The sequence below is a fragment of the Lepus europaeus genome, chromosome 6, assembly GCF_033115175.1.
Source record: "Lepus europaeus isolate LE1 chromosome 6, mLepTim1.pri, whole genome shotgun sequence".
Lineage (NCBI taxonomy): Eukaryota > Metazoa > Chordata > Mammalia > Lagomorpha > Leporidae > Lepus > Lepus europaeus.
The window spans coordinates 53461055-53486432 of NC_084832.1; the positions used below are offsets into that span (position 1 = coordinate 53461055).

The 25378-nt window shown below is 36.8% G+C and overlaps 1 pseudogene; it reads left to right on the plus strand.

The window, feature by feature from the left end:
- Positions 1 to 377: 377 nt before the first annotated feature.
- The window catches only part of LOC133762080 (splicing factor 3A subunit 1-like), a 76597-nt pseudogene continuing 51596 nt past the window's right edge, over positions 378 to 25378 (plus strand).

The following is a 25378-nucleotide window of genomic DNA, read 5'->3' on the forward strand; positions in this document are numbered from 1 at the left end:
GCATAAGTTTGCTAAATAACGATTTCACGCCCTTCAAAAAAATGTGTTTTTTTGTGTCAAACATTATATCTTTAAGCTTGCTTATCAATTTCATATAATCTTAAAAGTATTTATAAGCCATACTACTAGTTTTTCTAGTGAAACAGCATTCTCTTTATATTTTTATTTGAGCATTGAAAATAAATACTGCCGATTATTTAAGAGGATTCCAAGATGGCAGAATACGGAAGGAGTTTTCTGCTCTAGACTAGGGAATGATAGCTTTAAAAAAATGGAGAGAGTGAATTATCAGCGGAGAGTTAGGGAGAAATTGCAGTGGAAATTCTATGAAAGGAATAGGGACCTATGGATCTATGTGGAGGGTGTGGATGCAAAGCATGAGCACAGACATAACACAGGACTGCAGCAGCCAAGAGCTTGAGAGAATGCCAGCTTTAGAGAGCAAGGTGAGATCAGACTGCAGCAGCCCATCTCATAGCTGGAGGGAGATACAGCTGGAGGGAGAGCCTAGTGTGAGTCCAGCCTGCAGCCCTCGAGGGACAGTGTACCTATCAATGTACAGGAAAAAACTGGGCACTTTTCTTTTTCCCTGTACCTCTCAGAGGGTACCCTGCAACTGGCTAAGAGGGCAGGCACCATTTTGGGCACAAGTAACAGCTATGCCAGCTCTTGTGCACATGGTCCAGCAAACTGCCGAGGCAATACAGAAGTCATCTTTTCAGTTGCTGAGGTAGTGGCTGGAGTCCATGAATTTGGCGACCAGTGGAGAGAGACCACCACTGTGAATGGAGAGGGGCTGCTTGTTACGTGTGTGATACAGAGATTTTCCCAAAGGGAAAATTTCCCCATTGACTTCCAGTCTGGAGGGAAGGATTGACAGAGGGCTGGGCACCCATGTAGGACTGTGAAGTGCCCCCAGCCTTTCAACATATCAAAGGCTCTAGGGCTCAAACCACCTAGATGGAGCACCCACAGGCAAGTGGCTCTGGGAACATTTCTGCCTGTCTGTGGATAGGAAAGTTTAGCAGGGCAGAGTGGATCTTCTGCACCCTGTGATTGTGGAAGACTTGTCTGTAAAGACTGAGGGAACCATGCATGAGAGAGTGAACTGGTAGCTAGGTCTCTGGGCAATCACTGTGAACAAGCAGCTCCACACGCTCAGAGCTCCCTGATTATCTAGGGTGCGACACTGCAACCGGATCCATGCTCACACTGAGGACTGAACAGAACCTTTGTGTAGTACTTCGGGCAGTGTGTATGAGGATTGTACCCAATGTGCACTAACACCCACACATTGATCACCTTGGAACAGAGGAGGTGAAGGTGTGATTACACCAAAAGAGGTGATCAAGCCTTCCTTTCTGATTTAAAAGGAGGAGATCTTGATGTCACCCTGGATACTGGCTCCACCCTGGAGCACTGACCAGAGCTCCCTGGCCACACCCAGCACACATCTCTGGGTATTCAATGAAAGAGCAGATATTCCACTAAGCGAAAGAGGCATAATTCAAAAATAAAAGCCATCAGAGGGGGGAAAAAACAGTATCTCCACAAATGACTAAAAATAAACACGGAAATTTAAGAAACAAGATTAAGACATCACACCCCCGCAAAGAAGAAAACAACACTTCAATATTAGAAGGTGAAGATGGGGGCCGGCGCCGTGGCTCACTTGGCTAATCCTCTGCCTGCGGCACCAGCATCCTATATTGGCGCTGGATTCTAGTCCTGGTTGTTCCTCTTCCACTCCAGCTCTCTGCTGTGGCCCGGGAATGCAGTGGAGGATGGCCCAAGTGCTTGGGCCCCTGCACCCTCATGGGAGACCAGGAAAAAGCACCTGGCTCCTGGCTTCGGATTGGCACAGCGCCAGCTGTAGCCGCCATTTAGGGAGTGAACCAATGGAAGGAAGACCTTTCTCTTTGTTTCTCTCTTTCAATGTCTGTAGCTCTTCTTGTCAAATAAAAAAAGATGAAGATGAAGAGATTGAGTAAATGTTTGAATGGAATTCAAAAGATTAATCATAGATTACTCAGAAGTAATGAGAAGCAAATCCACTAAGGAAAGAAATTCATTCATGACATGAATAAAATTTTTCCCATGAAATTGAGATTTTAAAGAGAAATCAAAATGGAATACTGGAAATGAAGAATTCAAAAGGTCAAACAAATGTGGCAAGCTATAACAACAGACTTTGTGAGCCAGAAAAAGAATATCTGAGTTCAATGACAAGTCTTTGGAAATTTTCTAGTCAGACCAAAATATTAGAAAAATTAAAAACAGTGTTGGAGATTTATGGGGTACTATTAAGTGACCCAATGTATGGGTCATAGGAGTTCCTGAAGGTGAAGAAAGAAAGAATGGGTTAGAAGGCCTATTTAGTAGACATAGAACTCCTAATAAACATGACCAATAAATATCTTTAACATGGCACATTGTAGTCAAATTTTCAACAGTAAAATATAAAGAAAAGATTTTAAAATGTTCTCAAGAGGAATGCCAGATTATTTTCAGAGGATCGCCAGTTAGACTCATAGCTGACTTCTCATCAGAAATCCTATAGGCAAAGAAAGAATAGCAAGACATACTCTAAGTCTTAAGAGAAAAAACTGTCAATCCAGAATACTGTACCCTGCAAAGGTGAAATAAAAACCTTCCATAACAAACAGAAAATTAAAGAATTTGCCACCAGTTGTCCAGTCTTCCAAAAGATACTTAAGGATGTGCTACACACAGAAACACAGAAAGATAGTCATCATTATGAAAGAATGTGAAAGCAGAAAATCTCCCAGTAAAAGTACAAAGGGAATCCAAAGTAAACAATAGTAAAATTTACAGAAAAATGGAAGAGTCCAGTCATTACTTATCAATATTCGCTTTAAATGTGAATGGCCTCAACTCTCCAGTAAAAGGATACAAAGTAGTTTAATGGACTTAAAAACAAGACCCATTTATTTGCTGCCTACAAGAAACACACCTCACCAACAAAGATACACACAAACTGAAAGTGAAAGCATGGAAAAAGTTATTCCATGCAACAGAAAGCCAGAAAGAACAGGTGTAGCCATCCTAATATAAGACAAAGTAGATTTTAACACAAAAACTGCTAAAAGAGACAAAGAAAGGTATTATATAATAATTAAGGGATCAGTCCAACAGGAAAAAGTGACTAAAAAACGTATATGCACGTAATTACCTGCCACCTGGTCATTTAAAAGAAATGTTAATGTATCTAAAGGGAGCCATAGATTGCAGTACAATAGTAATGGGGGAATTCAAAACTCAACTTTCAGCAATGGACAGGTCAACTAGACAGAAAATCAACAATGAAACAACAGAGCCTATCCATACTATGGACCAAATAGACTTAACTGATATATACAGAAATTTCCATCCCATACATTCTTCTCATCAGTGCATGGAACTTTCTCTATGATACACCATATGCTAGGCCACAAATTGACTCATAGCAAATTCAAAAAAATATAAATCATACCATGCTCTAACCACAATGGAATGAAGTTACAAATCCAGTGACTCAATAATCACTAGAACATATGCACACACATGTAGACTGAACAACATGCTCCTGAATGAACTGTATGTCCTAGAAGAAATCAAGAGTAATCAAAAAATTTCTGAAAATGACAATACAATATATCAAAATATATGGAATACAAAAAAATGTAAACAGGGAAATTTATAGCAATTGGTGCCTACATGAAGAAATTGGAAAGGTACCAATTAAATGAGCTATCAATGCGCCAAGAACCTACAAAAACAGCAACAAACCAAACCCCAAATTAGTAGGATGAAAGAAATAATTAAAATTAGAAGATAAAGCCGGTTAATCCTCCACCTGCGGCACCGGCACCCCAGGTTCTAGTCCTGGTCAGGGCGCCGGATTCTGTCCCGGTCACTCCTCTTCCTGTAGAGCTCTCTTCTCTGGCCCAGGAGTGTAGTGGAGGATGGCCCAAGTCCTTGGACCCTGCACCCACATGGGAGACCAGGAGAAGCACCTGGCTCCTGGCTTTGGATCAGCATGGTGCGCCAGTCGCAGTGGCCATGGGGGGGGGGGGGGGTGGAACCAACGGAAAAAGGAAGACCTTTCTCTCTGTCTCTCTCTCTCACTATCCACTCTGCCTGTCAAAAAAAATTAGAAGATAAATAAACAAATTTGAAACAAAAAGAAACCCACAAAATATCAGTGAAATAAAGAGCTGGTTTTTTGAAAAAAAAAATAAAACTGATACACCACTGGCCCAGCTAATCAAAAAGAAAGTGGGAGAGAGACAAGACCCAAATCAATAAAATCAGAGTTGAAAAAGGAAATATAACAACAGATACAACAGAAATAAAAAAGAATCATCAGGAATTATTACAAAGAGTGTACACCAACAAAGTGGAGAACCTAGGGGAAATGGATAGATTACTGGACACATACAATCTATCAAAATTGAATTATGAAGACATAGAAAATGTAAACAGACAATATCCAAAATGGAAACTGAATCAGTAATAAAGATCCTCCCAACCAAGAAAAGCACAGGGCTTGATGACTTCTCTACTGAATTAAACCAGACATTTAAAGAATTAATTCCAATTATTTGCAAGCTATTGAAAACAACTGAAATGGAGGGAATCCTCTCAAACTCTTTCTGTGAAGTCTGCATCACCTTAATTCCTAATCCAAAAAAAGATACATCAGAGAAAGAGATATAGATCAATATCCCTGATAAACACCGATGCAAAAATCCTCAACAAAATATTAGCTAATCCAATCCAACACCACATAAGAAAAATCATTCAGGGCCAGCGCCGTGGCTCACTTTGTTAATCCTCCACCTGTGGCGCCAGCATCCCATATGGCCACTGGAGTCTAGTCCCGGTTGCTCCTCTTCCACTCCGTCTCTCTGCTGTGACCCAGGAACACAGTGGAGGATGGCCCAAGTGCTTGGGCCCCTGCACCTGCATGGGAGACCAGGAAGAAGCACCTGGCTCCTGGCATCAGATCAGTGCAGCACCGGCTGTAGCAGCCATTTAGGGGGTGAACCAAGGGAAGTAAGACCTCTCTGTCTCTCTCTTTCACTGTCTAACTCTATCTGTCAAATTAAAAAAAAAAAAAAAAGAAAGAAAAATCATTCACACAGACCAAGTGGGATTTGTCTCTGGTATGCAGGGTTGGTTCAACATTTGCAAATCAATCAATGTGGTACATCACATTAACTAACTGAAGAACAAAATCCAGATGATTTTCACAAAAAAAAAAAAAATGCTTAGAAAGCAGTTGATAAAATACAATATCCTTTCATGATGAAAACCTTAAGCAAACTGGATAGAAGGAACATTCCTCAACACAATCAAGGAAATTTATGACAAACACATGGCCAGCATTTATTGAACATGGAAAGTTGGAAGCATCCCCATTAAGATCTGGAACATATATACCTCTTCCTATTCTTACATTATGATTTGTTTTGCTATTGACATTCAGCCCAGTTTCAAAATAACAGTGGTTGGAAAGGTCCTCAAGCATAGAGAGCCTTCAGTGCTTGTCACACTGTGTTGGCAGAATGGAGATCGCATGTGTACGTATTCAGTCTGTTCATCAGCACAACATCAACCTTGGAGAAACTCCAATACTCTCAGCAGTTATCCTCTCAGTGACACTGAACTTCACTAGGACCAGATTGAAGTCAGGTTTCCATATCAAATCAATCAGCCACTTCCACAATTATTCTGTAAAGCAGGACTCCTGGAGGCCTCAAGTAGGTTGAAATACCATTCCCATCACCTGTGTGAACCATTTGACACCTTAGTTCTAGTTGTCTCAAAACCATGACACTGAAATGGAGGACTTCACAGTCTCTTTCAGCTCTAAGATCCTCTGATAATCTTCCACGTGGCAGCATAACGGACATCACCAAGAGTGATTGTTGTATCAGAGTAAATAAGTGTTACTAACACTTCTTCCCCCAAATCAGAAAAACTTCCCTCAATTCTAACACCTTAGATTGGTTGTGCTGCTTTTTTTGAACTTTATACAAATGGAACAATGCCATATGCATTCTTTAATTTTTGGATTATTTTGCTTAATACTGTTTGTAAAATTCATCCATATTGCAATATTGCTTCCATAGATATAGTTCATTTATTTATATTTCTCTATAATATTCTACTATGTGAACACCTCACAATCTACCATTGCTCCTGATAATGCACTTTTTATAATTTCCAGTTTTAAGCTATTACACATAATATGATCATGAACATTCTAGTATATGTCTTTATGTCTTTTTTTTTAATTTGACAGGTAGAGTTATAGACAGTGAGAGAGAGACAGAGAGAAAGGTCTTCCTTCCATTGGGTTACTCCCCAAATGGCCGCTATGACTGGAGCTACTCCAAGCCAAAGCCAGGAGCTTCCTCCTGGTCTCCCATGCGGGTGCAGGGGCCCAAGCACTTGGGCCATCCTCTAGTGCATTTCTGGGCCACAGCAGAGAGCTGGAGTGGAAGAGGAGCAATCGGGACTAGAACCTAGCAGCCATGTGGGATTCTGGTGCCACAAGTGGAGGATTAACCAAGTGAGTCATGGCACAGTCCCATCTAGTATATGTCTTTTCATAAACATATATATGCATTTCAATCAGATACATACTTATGCAATAGAATGTTGTATTATAAAAAAGTTAAGCTTAGCTTTATGATACATACTATCAAATAATATCTCAAAGTGGTTATACTACTCCACATTCTGACCAATATTGGCATTTTTATCCTTTTTACTATTCTAGTAAGGAGGTATCATGTTTTCATTGTAAAACAAAGATATGAAAGTATTTCTTCATCGCATTGGGATGCTATGCCCAAGTCTCAGCTGTCAATGTTGGGTACCAACCAGAAAAACTAACACCTATCCTTTAGCTTCTTGAGCATGATTATTGTGTCATACTGTATTGTATGATATTATTGCTTATCATATGGTATTATATTGTATTTTGTCATTGTATACAGCATTGTATTATTACAAAGCATTTTTATCCTGTATATATTTTCACAAATTCTACCAATTCTCAAGGCCAGAGAAATAGGCAATAAACTATCAAGTTTCCGAATCACTACATCAGAAACATGCTAGAAAAATTATTTCTATATACCAAAACATAGAACAAAAGCTGTGAATTCTAGACTATCTTCAAGTAATAGCTCATAAAAGTATCAACTAATGAGCAAGTATACATTGAGCAAGATCAAAAGCAAACTAATATCTCAGTCTTGGAATTAAATGAGACCCAACACATTGCTATCCACTGCAGTGAAATATATGAAGCAGTATAGTATCATGCAACAAAATCAAATAAAATATGACACAATAACACACTTAAGAATTAAAGTATAGGTGTCAGTTATTCTGATTGATATCCACTCTTGATATCTAAGTATTGGGCAGAGTGTCCCTATGAAAGGATCAAAAATTTTATAGCTTTCTTTCATGATGAGCCATGAGTTATCATTAAAATAATGATATATGGGAAAAATATAATTCATCCCATAACATAAGCAAAAGTAAATATTGTCTTGAAAACACTAACAAAAATGCATTTCAGAATCATTATTCAGTACTATAGGCATAGGAAGTCTATGGTACTATTTGGAATTTGCAATAAAATGCAATTAATTATGGTCATCAGAAAAACCTGTAACAAACACAGTGACAAAAACATAATTCCAAGCTGAGATTCTGTTAAGACTGATGAGCTGAAGGTGAGAGAAAGAGAATACATTAAAATAAAAGTCAGAAAGCAGGACCAATATTATGGCATAGTGGGTTAAACCACCTCTTGAGACATGACCATCCCATATTGGAGGTCTTATTCAACTCCTCGCTATCCTAATACCGATACAGTTCTCTGCTAATGTATCTGGAAAGGCAGAAGACAGTCAAGTGCTTGGGCCCCTGTTAATTTCTGGGAGACCTGGATGGAGTTCTAGACTCCTGGCTTCAGCCTAGCCCACCCTAGACATTGTGGCCATTTGGAGAGTTGTAAGATGTAAGATATCTCTCTCTGTCTTTCCCTGTCTCTTTGTTAACCCTCCTTTCAAATAAATAAATAAGTACTTTTTTGTTAAGTCAGAATATGCTATTTTATTCTTGAGTTAAGGGATCACACAAACAAGACTAGTGTCTGCTAATACTAACTGATAGAATCAAAAAGGGAGAGAATGATCCAACATGGGAAGTGGGATACACAGCAGACTCATAGAATGGCAGATGCCCTAAACAACACTCTGGTCTCAGAATCAGCCCTTAAGGCATTCGAATCTGGCTGAAGAGCCCATGAGAGTATTGTAGGCATGGAAAGCCAAGACATTCTGGGGAAAAAAAAAAAAGACCTAAATGAAAGATCTCTGCAAGTGAGATCCCAGTGGAAAGAATGGGGCCATCAAAGAAGGAGGTACCTTTCTCTGAAGGGAGGAGAGAACTTCCACTTTGACTATTACCCTGTCGGAATAAGATCGAAGTCGGTGAACCCTAAAGGCTTCCATAGCCTTGGCAACTCATGACTAGAGCCTAGGGAGATTACTGACACCATAAACAAGATTGTCAAATTGTTAAGTCAACAACAGGAGTCACTGTGTACTTACTTCTCATGTGGGATCTGTCCTTAATGTGTTGTCCATGTGAAGTAATGCTATAACTAGTACTGAAACAGTATTTTACACTTTGTGTTTCTGTGTGGATGCAAACTGATGAAATCTCTACTTAATATATACTAAATTGATCTTCTGTATATAAAGATAATTGAAAATGAATCTTGATGTGAATGGAATGGGAGAGGGAGCGGGAGATGGGAGAGGTGCGAGTGGGAGGGAAATTATGGGGGGTGGAAGCCATTGTAATCCATAAACGTACTTTGGAAATTTATATTTACTAAATAAAAAAATAAATAAAAATTTTAAAAAGTGTGTTACATTGGGAAAAATAGTTAAAATTTTAAAATGCCTGCTTTCCAAATCTATACACAAGATTAAAGATAAGCAAAACACAGTCCAGAGGCTGGCATGGTGGCATATCTGGTTAAGCTACTGCCTGTGATGCTGGAATCCTACGTGGGCACTGTTTTGAGTCCTGGCTGCTCCAGTTTTGATCCAACTCCCTACTAACGTATCTGGGAAAGCAGCAGAGGATGGCCCAAGTGCTTGGAACCCTGCTACCTGGAGGAAGCTCCTGGCTCCTGGCTTCTGGTTTTAGCCACTACCATTGTGACCATTTGGGGAGTTGGAAGATTTCTCTTTCCCTCTCTCTCTGAAACTCTGCCTTTCAAATAAATAAACTTTTTTTAAAAGTCTGAAGAGCAGAAGAAAGAATTGATGGCAAATACTGCAATTAAAAAATGGCAGCATAAACCAAAATCACAGAATTAAGACAAAGCACAATGTCAGATGCTGAATTAAGAGGGAGAATAGATCAGTTTCACAGTCCACATAGTAGGATCTTCAGCCCACAGACAGCAGCACATAAATTAGAGCAGAGGAAGTGAAATGGAAAATGTCAGCATCTGAATTGGAAATGGAAACCGACTTTGTGAGACCTAGAACTCTATGCAAACTGTTCTTCATAGGGTCATCTTCTCCATGTATTCTCTACCCCTTGGAAGTATTCAAAGCCTAGAAGCTCTACCTTTTTCATGTATATCAATTTAATAAAAGCTATACCTTTTGGATATTCCTTTATCTTCTAGTTTCTAGATCAGATTTCATTCTTCTAATGCACTGAGTATCTGCAAAGAGCAAGCACCAACCACAATAGGAGGAGTCTTTCCTTCTAAGGATGTGTAGTTCTGTGAGAATACAAGAATGGCTGCAAATGATAATTTTAAGCAAAAGAGTTTCCCAGTTTCCATGATTTTTTAATTACCTCAGTTTTTTAGCAAAGGCAACAAAAAATAACTACTATTTAAATACGGATAAAACATGCATATATTAATTTTAAGACTGTTAAAACATAACTGACCTTCTAAAAATGCCTGATATGTTTCCTGTTTAAAATTATGAGAAGCATTCCAAAACTTCATGGAAAATATGTATTATAGCCAAATTATGGAGGACTTCCAAAAACAAGGTTTGTACCACTATCAACCTATCTTTTACTTCTATTTCCATAAACTTTTTGAAATGTCATATATAACAAATGTCATATATAACAAATTCTGACTTTCTGAATAAATTTGGCCTTTACATTTTGGTTTAGAGTCTTTTTTGAAATTTACTTATTTGGTTTTTAAGGTGAACAAATTTCCATGTATGTCATATATACAACTTTAGGAGCATAGTGATACTTCTCACCTATACTTTCTCCCACACTCGTCCCCACCCTCCCTCTTTCTTCCTTTCTTGTTTGGTTTAATTTTGACAATGATCTACTTTGTTTATTTTATACTCACTAATCCTACACTAACTAAAGAATTCAACAAATAGTAAAATAATACTGTTCCTCAAGAGTAGAGACAAGGGCTGTAAACAATCAATGAACCTCAGAATTTTGTTCACATACATTACTTTTTTTTGTACTCTGTTAATTACCACAGATCAGGAAAAATATATGGTGTTTGTCTTTTTGGAACTGGCTTATTTCACGAAGTTTCACGGGTTCCAGTTGCATCCATTTTGTTGCAAAAGATGGGATTTCATTTTTTATGGCAGAGTAGTATTCCATATTATATTTATGTATCTCTATATCTATATCTACCTATACCATAATTTCTTTATCCAGTCAGCACTTGATGGACATCTGGGTTGATTCCATATCTGAGCTGCTATGAGTTGAGCTTCAATAAACATGGGAGTACAGGTAACTCTTTCATATGCTGATTTCATTTGTTTGGGTAAATTCCCAGAAGTGGGATTGCTTGGTTATATGGTAGATCTTTTTTCATATTTCTGAATTCTTTAGAATCTTACATTCAACATTCTTTTCAGCTTCACATTACTTTATAAATAATGTAGAATTCAATAAGAATACATGCTCATTAAAATAAAAGATCATTCTATATTACAATAAATTATAAGAATCAAAAGTATATTTTATAAATATTTTATGATAATAAGGCTCATCTATCCATGTTTTTATCCCTGTAATATCCTAAAAAGGAAATCTGGTTCAAAACATGAATTCTATGGCAAATTTCTTAGCACAGTGGGTTAAGCTGCCACCTGGCATAGCAACATCCCATATCAGAATGTCATTTCAAGTCTCAACTACTCCACTTCCAATTCAACACCCTATTAATGGACCTAGAAAGCAATAGATTCTGGCTTAAGCACATGAGTTCCTGCTACCCAAGCTGGAGAACAGGATGTAGTTCCTGGCTTCTGGCTACATCTTGGTCCAGCCTTCGCAGCCATTTAGGGGGAATAAACCAGTAGACAAAAATTCTATCTCTGCATTCTTGCCCCTCTTTGTCACTTTCAAATGAATAAGTAAATAGCTTTTTTAAAAACCCTATAAGTTCTACAAAAATAAAGCTCTTTAAAGTAGTTTTAGGCTTCATATAATTTTTAAAATGCTATTAGGAAAGTACATTTGAATCAAATTTTAATATTGTAGAGTCAAAAGTACTATATTTTCCAAAAGCAAAGTGAAATTTAAATAAAAGATACACACAAATATTCTCAAAATGATATGAAAATAGTTGGCCAACTGAATTCTAAATATTTAGAATTCTAACATTATGCACCAATAATCAGTTCTATTCTATGTGCATGGAAACCTGTGATGATCTAATAATGCTATTATTTTCATGAAACATAACAGTGCTTTTTATCCATAGTATGGCTGTATTAGATTAAGTCAATGAATGTTTTTATATAAATAATTCAAATGAAGTTAGTAGAAACCTCTCCAAACATAGTTTTCTGAATGTTTGTGCCACTATTCGTCAAAGTTTGATTTATTATTATAATCATTGTTTTCATTCAAACTGAAATGTGAAGTCAGTAATTGTAATAAATGAAATAACATTATGCTTCAATTTATTAGTTGAAGAGTAGTGCTCAATTGATGTTGAATTCTGCTTCAAGATTCTTATTTCAAAACACTTTGCTGGTATGTTATGTTCAGCATTCATTTTTTGCTGCATTTATACATTCTGCCTATTTTAATTAAATCATCATTGCTTGCTGATGTTTTTGCTAATTTTGGATGATGGATCATTGTTTGTTTATAAAAGCTGATTGAAAACAAGGCATTCATTATGTTTTGCATGATAATCTGTTCATTTCATTATCATAGGGCAGTTGCTGTAGTTGCATCTTTGTTATCAAGTTTTTATAAATATTATGTTCTTGATGATTGATTTTCATTGGCAGTATAGTCTTTATACTTGTAGTCACCACATTCTTGTTACTTGTACTATCTTACAAAATATATTACTAATATACAGAAAATTATGTTTTCAAGAAAACTTACATCTCAGTCATATCTTTAATAAATCTTTGATCCACAGATATGCTATTTGGGTAAATTAACAAATAGGTTGCTATTCCCAAAATACATCGCATTCACTGCAACAATCAGCTTCCCTAATGAATTGCTTACATTTGTTGCCTTATGGAAATCTAGTTATTTTTGCAAACTTTCTCAGTTGTTTACATGAAGACAAATTCCACTGTGGATAATAAATTTCCACATGTAGTCTATGAGCACTTGAAAATCAGAGAAATATTAACTTTTAAAATAAATATTTTGTGTTGACTGTCATTCCAGAAAATGTATTGAAGAGACAGGTAAAAAGAATAATTGAACAGTGATTTTCTTAGTTCTCTTTTGCAGTTACAACATTGAAATTGATATTGGTTCTTTTGACTGATATGGAAGGAAAATAGTCAAAATCTGTAGAGTTTCCTTAATGCAAAGCAAGAACTTGCCTCTTCCTTTTAAACCACATATATAGATTAAAGTTGTTCCTAGGAAACCCATTCAGAAATGTCCTAAATAACCATCCTCACAAGAACTCCATCCTTTGCAGTAACAGTGGTTTCATTCCAGGCTACCAGCAGGGTGCTTATCTCCATGCCCACAGAACCAGTTCACTCAACTCACATTCATAAGGAAGCTGAGGGGAGCCCTTTGGCATAGTAGTTAAGACACCACTTGGGATCCTCCCATTCCACACCTGAGTGCTTTGCTTTGAGTGCCACCTCTGCTCGCCATTCCAGCTTCCTGTTAACACTGTGAGACAGCAGATGATGACCGAAGCAGACACAGGTTCCCGCCATCCATGCAGAAGACTCAGAGTTGCCAACTCCTGCTTTTGGCTTGGCCAAGTCTTGACTGTTGCCAATATTTGGTGAGTGAATCATTGGATAGATGATCACTGTCTTTCTCAATATATTGAACTTTCAAATAAAATATTTTTAATAAAAGGAATTTAAAAGGTTTCTGACTTTTTACTAGAGAGGGGTTATCTATACTTAATCTTCATATTGACAAGAAATACGAACTTACAGTTCTAAGTATGCATCTATAAATATTACAATCAGAATCGGCAAATTTATAATTGAAAATATTTATATAATATCAATTTGTTAGGGAACTTTAGCTGGGCAATGTATAAGACAAAGAAATGAAGCATACTTACAGATTAAGAACCTAATGATTTATTCTGACTCATTAGAATAACTAGGACCTTATGCAGAGAGAGGAGCTTTACAAGCCAGAGAAAATCAGCATCACCTCTTTTTAATACTTCAGAAATTGCAAAAATCATGACTCTTCCTTCTGGTCAAGGCTATATCCAAAGGTCCATGCTTTAAAAGACTATGAAATGTTCCAAACATCTGGAACTTAGGTTCCTAATTCCCAGTTCATCGATATTAATATTTTTAGGATTTTCTCTAGTTCACAGTTAAATAAGCAAAACATTATAACTTAACACTCACTCTCTTGGGGCCAGCACTGTGGCAGAGTGCGTAAACCTGAATTGCAGGCATCCCATATGGGTGCCAGCTCTCTGCTGTGACCTGGGAGAGCAGTGGAGGATGGCTCAAGTCCTTGGGCCCCTGCGCTCCTGCAGGACACCTGGAGCTCCTGGCTCCTGGCTTCAGATCAGCACAGCTCCAGCCATTGCAGCCAGTTGGCAAGTGAGCCATCAGATGGAGGGTCTTTCTCTCCCTGCCTCTCCTCTCTGTGTGACTCTGACTTTCATGTAAAATAATAAATCTTTTAAAAAAATTATTTATAAACTATATTGAATCTGTTAACTAAAGATAAAAATTAATTTAAAAACATATTTTTGGAGTCAGTTCGACCTGTAGTCATGGTATTTTTACTGTGAGAAGGTTTTTCACTAGTAACTAAAGTTTCTATGCTGATGACAAATATACCTGGATTTTTTATACTTACCCCATCAGTTTTGTTTGATCACATACTATAAAATTTTAGTCAATTTTTTTCAAGTGCTAATGCTTATTATCATACTTTACTAGCATCACTTTGCTCACAGTATTAGGTTCAGTGTTATTGGTAATTAAGTCTCCTTTTTCCTTCACAATACTGAGTTTTTGATCCCTCTATTTTTTCTTAAAAATCTGAGTTGTCAATACAATTAGCTTTTCTAAGATACTCTTGCTTGTAAATGTTTTATATTTCATTAATTTTGTTAGCTTATTTTCATCATATTTCCATATGTACTTTCTGTGGATTTATTGTATTGATTTTACCATAACTATTCATAAATTTTCAGCTCTCATTTTATTTTTTTAAACTTTCATATATTTAATAAGTAAATATTTTGAAAGTACAACTATTGGATTATAGCGGCTTTTTCCCCCATAACCACCCCTCCCACCCAAAACCATCCAATCTCTCACTCCCTTCCCCATCCCATTCTTCATCAAGATTGATTTTCAATTATCTTTATATACAGAAGATCAACTTAGTATATACCAAGTAAAGATTTCAACAGACTGCACCCACAAAGACACACAAAGTATAGAGTACTGTTTGAGTAGTAGTTTTACCGTTAATTCACATAGCACAACACATTAAGGACAGAGGTCCTACATGGGGAGCAGGTGCACAGTGACTCCCATTATTGATTTAACAATTGACACACTTATTTATGATGCCAGTAATCACCCGAGGCTCTTGTCATGAGCTGCCAAGGGCTATGGAAGCCTCTTGGGTTTGCCACCTCCATTCTTATTTAGACAAGGCCATAGTCAAAGTTTTTGATGGCCTGTTCTTTCCACAAGGATCTCACTCACAGAGAACTTTCATTTAGGTCATTTTTTTTTTTTTTTGCCACATTGTCTTGGCTTTCCATGCCTGCGAAACTCTCATGGGCTTTTCAGCCAGATCTGAATGCCTTAAGGGCTGATTCTGATGCCAGAGTGCCATTTAGAACATCTGCCATTCTATGAGTCTGCTGTGTATCCTACTTCCAATGTTGAAACATTCTGTCCTTTTTAATTCTATCAATTAGTATTAGCAGACACTAACCTTGTTTATGTGATCCCTTTGACACTTAATCCTATCTTTATTATCAATGATTAATTTGAACTGATCACTTTGACTAGTGAGATGGCATTGTTAGATGCCACCTTGATGGGATTGAATTGGAATCCCCTGGCACATTTGTAGCACTACCATTAGGGGTAAGTTTGAGTGAGCATGTGCCAAATTGCACATCTCCCCCTCTCTTATTTAAAAGGATCACTTTTCAGTTAAATTTAAACACCTAAGAATAATTGTGTGTTAATTAAAGAGTTCAAACAATGGTATTAAACAGACAAAAAATACTAAAAGGAATAAAATAGTAAGTTGTTCCTCAACAGTCAGAACAAGGGCTGATCAAGTCATTGTTTTTCATAGTGTCCATTTAACTTCAACAGGTTTCTTTTTGGGTGCTCAGTTAGTTGTCACCATTGAGGGAGAACATATGATATTTGTCCCTTTGCATCAGCTTATTTCACTCAGCATGATGTTTTCCAGATTCCTCCATTTTGTTGCAAAGGGCATGATTGCATTTTTTTTTTACTGCTGTATATTATTCTATGTCCCATAATTTCTTTATCCAGTCTTCTGTTGATGGGCCTTTAGATTGATTCCATGTCTTAGCTTTTGTGGATTGAGCTGCAAAAAACATTGAGGTACAGACAGCTATTTTACTTGCCAATTTAGTTTCCTTTGGGTAAATTCCAAGGAGTGGGATGGCTGGCTAGTATGGTAGGGTTATATTCAGGTTTCTGAGGAATCTCCAAACTGTCTTCCATAGTGGCTTTACCAGTTTGCATTCTCACCAACAGTGAGTTAGTGTCTTTTTCCTCACATCTTTGCCAGCATCTGTTGTTAGCTGATTTATGTGTGTAATTCATTTTAACTGGGGTGAGGTGAAACCTCATTGTGGTTTTAATTTGCATTTCCCTGATGGCTAGTGATCCTGAACATTTTTTCATGTGTCTGTTGGCCCTTTGGATTTCCTGTTTTGAAAAATGTCTATTGAGGTCCTTGGCCCATCTCTTAAGTGGGTTGTTTGTTTTGTTTTGTGGAGTTTCTTGATCACTTTGTAGATTCTGGTTATTAATTCTTTATTAGTTGCATAATTAGCAAATATTTTTTCCTATTCTGTTGGTTGCCTCTTCACTTTACTGACATTTCATTTGCAGTACAGAAATTTCTCAATTTCATGCAGTCCCAATTGTTAATTTTGGCTTTGACTGCCAAAATTTCTTTCCAAGAAATCTTTGCCTGTGCCTATATCTTGCAGGGTTTCTCTGATGTTCTCTAATAATTTGATGGTGTTGTGTCATAGATTTAGATCTTTACTCCATGTTGAGGGCATTTTTGTGTAAGGTCTAAGGTAGGGGTCTTGCTTCCTGCTTCTGCATGTGGAAATCCAGTTTTCCCAGTGCCATTTGTTGAATAGACTGTCCTTGCTCCAGGAATTGGTTTTAGATCCTTGATCAAATATAAATAGTCTGTAGATGTTCGGATTGATTTCTGGTGTTTCTATTCTGTTCCATTGGTCTATCCATCTGTTTCTGTACCAGTACCATGCTGTTTTGATAACAACTGCCCTAAAGTATGTCTTAACATCTGGTATTGTGATGCCTCCGGCTTTGCTTTTGTTTACCATATTGCCTTAGCTATTTGAAGTCTCCAGTGCCTCCATATGAATTTCAGCATCATTTTTTCTAGAACTGAGAAGAATGTCTTTGGTACTTTGATTGGTATTGCATTGAATCTATAACTTGCTTTTGGGAGAATGGATATTTTGATTATACTGATTCTTCCAATCCATGAGCATGGAAGATTTTTCCATTTTAGGTATCCTCTTCTATTCCTTTCTTTAAGATTTTGTAATTCTCATGATAGAGATGTTTGACATCCTTGGTTAAGTATATTCCAAGGTATTTGATTGTTTTTGTAGCTATTGTGAATGGGATTGATCTTAGAAGTTCTTTCTCAGCTGTGGCATTGTTTATGTATACAAAAGCTGTTGATTTTTGTGCATTGATTTTATATCCTACTAATTTCCCAAACTTTTCTATGAATTCCAACAGTCTCTTAGAAGAGTTATTTGGATCCCCTAAATAAAGAATAATAGCATCTGCTATAGGGATAGTTTGACTTCTTCCTTTCCAATTTGTGTTCCTTTAATTTCTGTTTCTTGCCTAACAGATCGGGCTAAAACTAGCAGTAATATATTGAATAGCAATGGTGAGTGGCATCCCTGTCTGGTACCGGATCTCAATGGAAATGCTTCCTACTTTTCACCATTCAAAAGGATGCTGGCTGTGGGTTTTTCAAATTGCTTTGATTGTATTGAGGAATGTTCATTCTATATCCAATTTGCTTAGAGTTTTCATCATGAAAGGGTGTTGTATTTTATCAAGTGCTTTCTCTGCATCTATTGAGGTAATTATATAGTTTTTCTTCTGCAGTTTTTTAATGTGTTGCATCACATTGATTGATTTGCGAACACTGAACCAATTCCTGCATACCAGGGATAAATCCCACTTGGTCTGGATGGATGATATTTCTGATGTGTTGTTGAATTCTATTGGCCAGAATTTTATGAGGATTTTTGCGTCTATGTTCATCAGGGAAATTGATCTGTAATTCTCTTTCGCTACTGCATCATTTTCAGGCTTATGGTTTAAGGTGATGCTTGCTTCATAGAAAGAATTTGGGAGGCCCCCCACTTTTTAAATTTTTTTGAATAATTTCAGAAGAATTGGAGTTAGTACTTCTTTAAATGTGTGCTAGAATTCAGCAGTGAATATATCCAGTCCTGGGCTTTTCTTTGTTGGGAGGGCCTTTATTACTGATTCAATTTGTGACTTGGTTATGGGTTTGTATAGGTTTTCTAAGTCTTCATGATTCAATTTATGTAAATTGTGTGGGTCCTGGAATCTATCATTTCTGATAGATTTCGCTGTTTGCTGGCATACAACTCTTTACAGTAATTTCTAATGACTCTTTATTTCTGTGGGGTCTGTTGTTAAATTCCCTTTTTCTGATTTTATTGATTTGGGTCTTCTTTCTCCTTTTTTTGGTAAGCTGAGCCAATGGTGTGTCAATTTTGTTTATTTTTTCAAAAAAAAAAAACCAGCACTTCCTTTTGCTGATCTTTTGTAATTTTTTTGAATTCAATTCTGTTGATTTCTTCTCTAATTTTTTTAACTTTTATTTAATGAATATAAATTTCCAGTGTACAGCTTATGGATTACATGGCTTCCCCCTCCCATAACTTCCCTCCCACCCGCAACCCTCCCCTCTCCCGCTCCCTCTCCCCTTCCATTTGCATCAAGATTCATTTTCAATTCTCTTTATATACAGAAGATCAATTTAGTATAAAGATTTCAACAGTTTGTACCCACATAGAAACACAAAGTGAAACATACTGTTTGAGTACTAGTTATAGCATTAAATCAAAATGTACAGCACATGAAGGACAGAGATCCCACATGAGGAGCAAGTGCACAGTGGCGCCTGTTGTTGACCCAACAAATTGATACTCTAGTTTATGGCGCCAGTAACCACCCTAGGCTGTCGTCATGAGTTGCCAAGGCTATGGAAGCCTTCCAAGTTTGCCGACTCTGATTAATTATTTCTCTTCTCCTACTAGTTTTGGGTCTGGTTTGCTGCAGCTTTTCTAGATCCTTGAGATACATTGATAGCTCATTTATTTGGTGCCTTTCCAATTTCTTGATGTAGGCACCTGTTGCCATAAACTTTCCTCTTAACATTGCTTTTGCTGTATCCCATAAGTTTTGTTATGTTGTGTTGTTATCTTCATTTGCTTCCAGAAAGTTTCTGATTTCTCTTTTGAATTCTTCTATGACCCACTGTTCATTTGGGAGCATGTTGTTCAATCTCCATGTGTTTGCATATGCTCTAGGGATTCCTGAGTTGCTAATTTCCAGCTTCATTACATTGTGATCTGGGAAGATTCATTGTATGATTTTGATTCTTTTGAAATTGCTGAGATTTGCTTTATGGCCTAATATGTGGTCAACCCTAAAGTAAGTTCCATGAACTTCTGAGAAGACTGTGTACTCTTCATGTGTCGGGTGAAAGCTTCTGTAGATATCTGTTAGATCCATTTGGTCTATAGTGTCGATTAAATCTGCTGTTTTCTTGTTGATCTTCTGTCTGGTTGATCTGTCTATTTCTCAAAGTGGAGTATTGAAGTCCCCCAATACTATTGTATGGGCATATAAGTCTCCCTTTAAGCTCCTTAATATCTCTTTTAAATAACCTGGTGCCCTATAATTAGGTGCATATACATCTATAATAGTTGTATCTTCCTGTTGAATTGATCCCTTAATCATTATATTTGCCCCTCTTTATCTCTCTTAACAGTTTTGTGATAAAGTTCATTTTGTCTGATATTAAGATGGCTATGCCAGCTCTTTTTTGGCTTCTGTTGGCATGGTATATCTTTTTCCAACCTTTTACTTTTAGTCTGTATGCATCTTTGTTGGAAAGATGTGCTTCTTGTAAGCAGCAAATAGATGGGCTTTGATTTTTAATCCATTCAGCCAGTCTGTGTCATTTAACTGGAGAGTTGAGGCCATTTACATTCAATGTGACTATTGATAAATAGTGACTTTGCCCTGCCATTTTTCCAAAGATATTTCTACTGTTTGCTTTGAATGTCCTGTGATCTTTTACTGAGAGATTTTTTTTTTCCTTTACCTTCTTTCATATTGATGACTGTGTTTCTATGTGTAACACATCTTTAAGCATCTTTTGCAGGGCTGGATGACTGGAGACAAAGTCTTTCAATTTCTCTTTGCTAAGAAAGGTCTTTATTTCACCTTCATTCACAAATGAGAGCTTTGTGGGTTATATTCTGGGATGGCAGATTTTTTCTCTTAGTACCTGAGCTGTATCTCGACATTCCCTCCTAGCCTGTAGGGTTTCTGATGAGAAATATGCTGTGAGTCTAATTGGAGATCCTCTGAGACTAATCTGACATTTCTCTCTTCCACATTTTAGAATCTCTTCTTTATGTTTCACTGTGGTGAGGTTGATTGCAATGTGTCATGGCAAGGATCTCTTCTGGTCATGTTTATTCAGAGTTCTGTGTTCATCCTGTACTTGGATGTCTCTTTCTTTCTCCAAACCCAGGAAGTTTTCTTCTAGTATTTCACTAAAAAGGCCTTCTAATCCTTTCTCTGTCTCTGCATGCCTTCAGGAACTCCTAGAACCTGAATGTTGGGTTTTTTTAATCCTGTAGATTCCAAACAATACTTTTTAGATTTCTAATTTCCTCTTCTTTTCTTTGGTTTGGCTATATACTTTCCTATCCTCTGTCTTCTAAATCCAATATTCTCTCTTCTGCTTCACTGATTCTGTTTTTAAGGCTCTCAACTGTGTTTTTTATTTGTCCTATTAAATTTCTCATTTCATTTTGATTCCTCCTTAAGATTACATTTTCTTTTTTTTTTTTTTTTGACAGGCAGAGTGGACAGTGAGAGAGAGAGACAGAGAGAAAGGTCTTCCTTTTTTGCCGTTGGTTCACCTTCCAATGGCCGCCGCGGTAGCGCGCTGCGGCTGGCGCACCGTGCTGATCCGATGGCAGGAGCCAGGTGCTTCTCCTGGTCTCCCATGGGGTGCAGGGCCCAAGCACTTGGGCCATTCTCCACTGCACTCCTAGGCCACAGCAGAGAGCTGGCCTGGAAGAGGGGCAACTGGGACAGGATCAGTGCCCCGACCGGGACTAGAACCCGGTGTGCCGGCGCCGCAAGGCGGAGGATTAGCCTAGTGAGCCGCGGCGCCGGCCTAAGATTACATTTTCATGAGAGAGATTTTCTGTCATGGATTTCAGTAGTTCATGCATTTGTTTTTGATTACTTCTAAATATTTTTATCATGAATTTTTTGTGTGTTCTATTTCTTGCATTTCTTCTATCTCATTGTCTTCATAATCTTGTATTAGATTGTCATGTTCTTTTGGAAGTGTCATGTTGTCTTCCTTATTCTTGTTTCCTCAGTTGTTGTGTTTGTTGTTTGGCATTGTGGAGATAATCTTTGGTTTCTTCTTCTTTTTTTTTCTTTGCTTGGCAGCTTTTCTCGTTATACTATGACTCTAGATTAAGTGGACTGTCTGCTTTTGGTGAATCTCTAGAGGCTTGTGGTGGGAGTAGCCAGAGAGCTCTGTTCAGTTCTTCAGGTTTAAGGTTGTGCCTAAGGTGACACTTCCAGGTTTGGCATGTTAAATCTTCTCTCTCTCTCTCTCTCTCTCTTAATTCGAAGGGAAGTAATTCCTCTCAGCTGAGCTCTTCTCCTCGATAGCAATCAGTGCCTGAGTGCTAGCTCCAGTGGGTATAATATTCGTCTGTTCTGTCTCAAGGACTACAAAAAAGGATCTATGTGGTCCTCATTGTAAGCTCAGATTCCCCTACAATATCTCTCACTGGATAGTCAGGGCTGCCCAAGCTTATGGCATCTCCCACAGAGACTACTCACGTCTCAGTCACACTGTGAGTTCTCCCACACACCATCAGTTTTTTTTTTTTTTATTTTTTTTCACAGTCCTAGTTCATATGCTCCACTCATTCATTAGGTCTTAGTCTCCTCTTATTTTCTAACATAAGAACTTACCCTTTCTGTACCATTTTAACCAAGACTTACAATTTTTAATATGCAATACTTGCATTTTTCACTAAGATTTCTTACATTATCCAAGAGTTCTTTGAGAAGTTATTAAATTTACAAATGCATAACACATTATATTTTGATTTTATGATCAGAGCACATATTCTGGTACATATTCATAAATAATTATTTATTTATTATGCTTCATATTTCCTATGTCTTGACTGGTTATCTATTTTATAGAGTTTTCTAATTGCATCATCTTAAAATTTCCTACCATGGTAAAGAATTAATAAATTTCTGTTGCTCAAAACCTGCTAGTAGGATAAATTCTAATGCAAGGCTCTGAACTCAGGGCCACCATCTTCCTTCCCAGTTTATCTCTGCCATTCCATCTCTAAGCCTACATTGCAAACACTAACTATTTCAGCTTCCAATTCATTCTATGTTGTCTCTTGCCTCTAGTTTCTTTTTTTCAACTTTTATTTAACAGATATAAATATCTAAAGTACAAATTTTGAATTATAGTGACTTTTGCCCCCATAACCTCCCTCCCACCCAAAACCATCCCATCTTCCACTCCCTCTCCCATCCCATTCTTCATCAAGATTGATTTTCAATTATCTTTATATACAGAAGATCAACTTAGTATATACTAAGTAAAGATTTCAACAGAGGGCACCCACAAAGACACACAAAGTATAGAGTACTGTTTGAGTAGTAGTTTTACCATTAATTCACATAGCACAACACATTAAGGACAGAGGTCCTACATGGGGAGCAGGTGCACAGTGACTCCCATTATTGATTTAACAATTGACACACTTATTTATGATACCAGTAATCACCCGAGGCTCTTGTCATGAGCTGCCAAGGGCTATGGAAGCCTCTTGAGTTCGCCATAACCGATCTTATTTAGATAAGGCCATGGTCAAAGTGGAAGTTCTCTCCACCCTTCAGAGAAAGGTACCTCCTCCTTTGATGGCCCATTCTTTCCACAGGGATCTCACTCACAGAGATCTCTCATTTAGGTCATTTTGTTTGCCACATTGTCTTGGCTTTCCATGCCTATGAAACTCTCATGGGCTTTTTAGCCATATCCAAATGCTTTAAGGGCTGATTCTGAGGCCAGAGTGCTGTTTACCTCTAGTTTCTTTCAGCAACTGTCTCCACAACTGTCATCTGCTTATAGTTTCTCTCAAATCAGATCCTTAATTTTGAGACAGGAGAAAATGGCACACCTACTCCTTTTTGCATATTTTACACAATTACTTAGTTCTCTTCTTTGTGTGTTCCTTGAAATTAAGGACAAAGTCTATCTTGTTTACTGATTATTCCCAGGACATAGCATAAAACCTGATATATAGGAAGTACTACTATACTCACACACACACATACACTCACACAAGAATAAATTAAATATAAATACTGAAATCAGCAGACACAGGGACCCAAAGATATAACTTCTCATTTTAAAAATAACCACACATCCTTTGACAAAAACAATGAACTTTTTTGGAAGAAAATACTTCTCCTTTCTAAAGAAACACCTTTCTTTACTTAAATAATCACTTTTTTGTAACATAATCTTTTAATCACATATATCCAGCAAGATGTTAGCTAACAAACTGTGAAAGACATTTAGAAGAGAAATATTCAACTCTGAAGCTATCCTTCTCTTAGGTATTGAGTGATCCCTCTTATATCTTTAAGAGTCTCACCTTTGCTGCTCATTAGAAAGAAAAAAAAAATGCTTCTAAGGCTGTGAGTATATTCTCCACATTATTCTGCTGAACTGAAAACTCTTTCCTGTTGGTAATTTTCTTAAAGCTAATGGTTTCTTTTATGTATATATTAAAAATTGACCAGCAGCTTTCTGTGTGGCCTTTCATCTCCATACCAGCCTGATTCGCAAAAAAGGTTGGGTCCCTAATTGTATAATATTATAACAAACAAAAAAGGAAGACAAGAAATCTCATTCCTGACCTTAGCTGGTCAGCTTATTGCACTTTGCTTTTCAGTTAATTCAAGAACTACTCAGATACTGTTTTCCATGTGTCTTATTTTCAATCACTCTCAGTAATTTACTGCCATAATTTATAATCACACAAAGTTCCATAGGTTAATTACAGAATGTTGTGTGTAAAAAATGTATTTTCCTTTCATTTGTTTTAATGATGCAGCTCTTATCTCATTTAGCATTCACTAATTTTTCTACCATAGTAACAGTGAGTTGACTGGCTTAAGCTGACCGATCCATAATTTTATGGGTCTCTTTCTTAACTCTTTCCTAATCCCTTCAACACTTAAGAAATCATTTCTCATGTCTTGTATCACCTTGCAACTTCATTCACCCTAAATTCCATTGTTGTTGATGAAAAAATAAAGTCTAACATTTTGTGTTCCCAAAGATCTTCTTTACTTTATATATAAAGAAGACTTCCACAAAATTGAATTTGATGGGAAATGTGTGTGTTTTATAATAACCTAACCCAATGCATACACACACACAAACATATACATATACACATATATATATACAACTATTGCTTACCTTTAAAAGTATAATTTTTTGCTTATTAAATATAATCTAATTACAAAAATATTTCCATATTAGGACTAGATACATTTTTGTAGTGGTTGAAAATAAATGCTTTAATGACAATTCTTCTTGGAAAAATCAATAGCTCCATTTTTTATTTAATGCAGGTACTTTTCATGTAGAAGTAATTTTCAAAACATAATTTGTAATAATGTTATTAACTGCTTAGGAAGCATTGTTTTCATAATGTAGGCCACTTTTGTTTCACTTCAGTATGGAAGTTGAGATCAATATGGAAGTTGAGATCAGGAACTAATATATTTCTAGCAATAAAAAACAGTATATAAATGAAATTCCTTTCTTGAATTGCTTTATATTCTAATGTAAAACAGCTGCTAATGGATTTTTAATCATTATAGCTTTGAGAGTAGAAAAAAGGGTCATTATTCTTTAAATAATGTTTGATACAAACACTGGAATTGCTTGGTAATATTTAGGTTTCATATCTTTAACTTTATTAAAATAAAAGTGAATTCATTTTATAAATAATATTTAGGTTTCATAGCTTTCCTCTTAAATTTATTAAAAATAAAATTCATTAAAATTATCCCAAAAAAATAAAGTTATGTTTGAATCTAGAAATGACACAACACCATCTTTGATCATGAACTAAAAGAATAAGAAATGGCTTAGAAAAGCAACTCTTCTGTTACTAACAGTAGATGCTACA